Here is a 4,350-nt window from a genome sequence, read left to right as displayed (position 1 = left end):
GGACACAGGTTTGATGGATAAAACCAGTGCTGGGTGTGCTTGGGAACAGCAGAAAAAGTAGGCCATGAGCTAGCTCTGCAGAGGAGGGCACAGAAGCCAGGAGCAGATGCGTGCTGCTGACTAGACAAGCCCTTGTGTGGCAGAGCCCTGCTGAGAGGTGTGGACTCAGTGTCAGGTGAATAGCCCAGGCCCCAAGCTGTCGCCACTCATGTTTTTTCCTAGCAGAAGCAGAGTGATCTGTGCTTGGGCATGGTCATGCAGTTATGAATATTTATGTGGTCAACACATAAAATCTCCTTGGAACAAATACCATTTTGATGGATTTAATGAGTTAATCTAAATGATTTCCACATCCTGGTGGTTGCCTGCAAGAGATGAATGGATGGCATTTCTGTAAATTCTACAGAGGAAACATTTTAAACAAATGTGTGCATAAATCCATGTTTATTTGATGAACATATTACTCTTCTGCTTCCATCCTGAGTCTGTGCTAGGTGCCTGGCAATGTGATGTTGCTTCCTAGTGCTGACTCCCCATGTCTACCCTGTGAGGTTCTCTGAGTATGGGGATGTATAGGACTCTGTGGCAGCCAGGATCTGGCGAGGGGATGGGGGATGGCATCTTGATGTGGCAGAGCTTGGGAGGATGTGTGAGGATGTGTCTGGGAGATGTGAGCGCTGCTTGATGGGACTGCAGGACATGTCCCACCCTGTGGCAGAATGGCTAGAGCAGGCCTGCACTGCCATGACCTCCCTCGCCTGCCTAGCCTGTTACAACTGGGGACCACTGGCCCCACTGCGTTCCTCCTTGACTGGGGCTCCTGACACAGGTCACCCATGCCAATGAGTAAAGCATCTTTACCTGCTGGATCACAACTAATCCTCCATATAAATAATTACAATTTTGTTTCTATTACATAATGAAGGAAAATAAAATCCAGAACATTTAAGGCATTTCACCAAAAACACATGGTTAGGGAGTTCCAGTCTGATCATGGACCTGAATCCAGATCTTTACACCTAGTCCTCGGCCCCATCACCTCATTCTGTGGGTTCCTCCTGCCAAGCTTTCCCACTGAAGGTAAATCAGATTGTTGGTTCCAATTCTTCCCTTTTTTCCTGTTTAGAATTGTATCTCCAAGCCCTTTGTCATTGTATTTCACAGCTCCTACCACACAGAGTGGATAGTTTTTCTCAGCCTCTTGGCACTAGGCTTCATCACCTGGCTTTCTCTGGCCAGCGGAGCTCTGGAGATAACAAGCTGAGGCTACAGACATGTTTACAAGACGTAATCAGCCTTTCATCTGGGGATTCACCTGAGAAAAGGATGACCTCCTAGCTACTCATTCAAGGAGGAGACTTAAACCTAACCCACACCCTGCAGCCAACATTAGCTTGACCTACACATGAGAAAATACAGGGGTGAGTAAAATACAGGGTGAATGTTTAAATTTTAAAAATGTTACTATGTGAAGCAAATTGCCATTAGTCCCTCAAAAATTCCCCTTCTTGGCTAGGAAAATAACTCAGTGGCATAAGCATATGCCTGACAAGCACAAAGTTCTGAGTTCAATCCCTGGTACCTGAAAAAAAAAAAAAAGAAGAAGAAGAAGAAGAAGAAGAAGAAGAAGAAGAAGAAGAAGAAGAAGAAGAAGAAGAAGAAGAAGAAGAAGAAGAAGAAAAAATTCTCCCCTCCCCTTTTGAGGCCTTATCTCATCATTCTTGCCACTTTCTTAAGCAGTTCTGGAAGTTCTCTTTCGTGAGTGTCTTTATGAAGTGTGTTCAGAGATGGGGTGAGAGCTGCTGCCAAATGCCATCTCATGGGAAGACAGACTCCTAAAACCAGGCTGTATCCTCATTCATCTTATTCACTGGATCCAGCACCACATGACTTCCAGCATTTGAAAGTCAGAATAACCATTGATTGATTCAGGATGTAGAGGCAACCACAACAGCACAACTTAAGACACTCTAAAAAGCACTTCCGGAACTGCTTCAGAAAGTGACAAGAATGATGGGATAAACATATCTAAAAGAAGGTGGATTGCAGTGCCTGCCTGGCAAGCACAAGGTCCTGAGGACATTTCCTGTTACAAAAAAGGGGGATTTTGAGGGGAATTAGTGGCAATGTGTCTCTTACTCTATTTTTTAAACTTCAACATTTGCCATATGTTTCTGTCACAGTATCTACATGTGTTTTATAAGCCACTGAGAGCCTGAGTTTGTTGCACAACAGAAATTTATAAGCTACCACATAGTGGCAGAGAGATCTTCAAAAAACATATTCTCGTTCCCCTTCAGAACAGACCCTCATCTCTTTTCTGTCAAGACAAGTATTTAGCAAATGTGTGTCCTGCATCGAACTGCTGTAACGTGAGTTTTGCCTTGTCAGGTAGGCATCTCGTAATTACTGTGATTCCACAAATTTCAACCCATCCCATTGATTGAGTGCATGTTAAATATGAAACAGGACAGACCACCAGGAATTGGTTCTCATAGATGCATGCTACGATGACACAGAGAACCATTAATATGAGTAAGAATAACCACAAGCCTCAGGTGCTGCGACAGGGTGTCTGGCAGAGCCCCTGCAAAGTCAGGACTGTAACAAGTGAGGTTAGTCTTAAAGGCCAGATGAGAGTTCCAAATGCTGTGATGGAAGAGAAGGCAACCTGAGGAGAAAAAACTAGAAAACTATGGTTAGGTGTATCTCTTTGCTTGACTGGCCAATGGCAAGAATATTGAAAATGGCATGCTGTGAGGCAGAAGGATGCCATGCAGAAACTTTGATGCTATACTATTGGGAAGGTTAAGATTGTCTGCCTCGTTGGTTTGGGATTCACTCGGGGGATTAATAAAGCATACTTCTGAGTATGTGGAAGTGGGTCTTAGAGGTGTGACTTTCAGGGGCTATTTCTTGTCTCTTACTTCTTCTTCTTTCCTGGCTTTGTTCTCTTACTCTGCTTCCCAGCCTCTATGAGCTGTGCTGCTTTACTCTACCATGTACTTCTGTCATGATGCCAGCCTTGGAGCCAGCTGACCATGCACTGGACCCCTTAAAACTGTGAGCCAAGTTAAGCCTCTCCTCCTTTTAATTGTGAGTGTCTGGTGTTGTGCTGCAACAATGAGAAATCTGACAATATAACTGTAGAGTTTACACAAGATTTGATGGCTAGTAAGGAGCAAAGAAAGGTATAAGGGAGAACACTATGAGAAAGTTGCACCTTAGGAAATACTTATGGCCAAAAATTAAATAAAAGGATCCAGTGGGTCAGGACTAGAGCAGGAGATGCCAGGTATGAGGTTGTTGCCATTGTCCAGCTTGGCAGATTGGAACTCTAACACTGGACCTTAGCAAGGACTTATCTGACTGATGATCACAGTGGGAAGAGCCACAGTAAGGGTTTCCAGTTCTCTCCAGTTTCCACCTGGCAGATTTCTCTTTCTCGTTTCCTCCAATTTTCTGAGCTATTCCTGTCCTTCTTTTTCTTGGGAGCCTGCAGGGTTATTCCTGCCACACATTCTATCACTCCAGCAAAGCATTAGCAAAAGCTATCCATCCATCTGCTGACTCCACAGAAATCAGTGAGTACCAGATCCGGGGATAGGAGAGGAGGGAGGGACAGAAGGAGGGGACACTGTCCTGATTACAATATTTTATCCTCAAGTATTCACCACCATCCATCAAATTTGCTAACACAGCAAAAATTCCAGCACTGAATGGTAGGGAGAGAAGAGAAGGCACTTGTCTTTAAAAATTACCCAATACAGCTCCCCTATAAGTGTGCTGTTTGGTGAGCCTGGATGTCAGAGTGAAGGGCTTGAAGAGCCAGATTTAGGGATCTGAGTCACTAGGGTACAGTAGGGAAGATGCACAGAAAGGGGGTTAGAGAGAAAGAAGATCCAACAGGTGGGGCTCCAGGTTATTTTAATAGTCACTCAAAAATACATAGTATATATTTTAAATGGGGAGAATCAGAAAAAAATTCCAGGGACCTTCCTCTTCACACCAAATGAAGGGACATTGTCCTCTGTATTCCACCCCCTCCAATTTTCCCTCCCTCCTCCCCTGCTTCTCAGACCTCACATTGGTTTTTCTGCGAGGCAGGACCCATGTCTTACTTGTGTGCCATTTCTTCAGCCTTCAAGCAGGACCTGTCACTGTGTAAGAGCTCACTGATAGCCATGCGCCAGCGACAGCCAGAGATGGGATGCACTCTTTAAGCCAGCTGACACAGCACACATCTACAGGAGATGAGATGCCAGCATCCCACCACGCTACCTTCTGGGCTGTTCTTTCTCCACCGGCCTCCTCAACTTTTTCCTGACCACCCATCACAGTTTGATCTCT

This window comes from Octodon degus, unplaced genomic scaffold, assembly GCF_000260255.1.
Source record: "Octodon degus isolate 3935 unplaced genomic scaffold, OctDeg1.0 scaffold00037, whole genome shotgun sequence".
In the NCBI taxonomy this organism is placed as follows: domain Eukaryota; kingdom Metazoa; phylum Chordata; class Mammalia; order Rodentia; family Octodontidae; genus Octodon; species Octodon degus.
Note: the sequence above shows the minus strand (reverse complement) of the source record.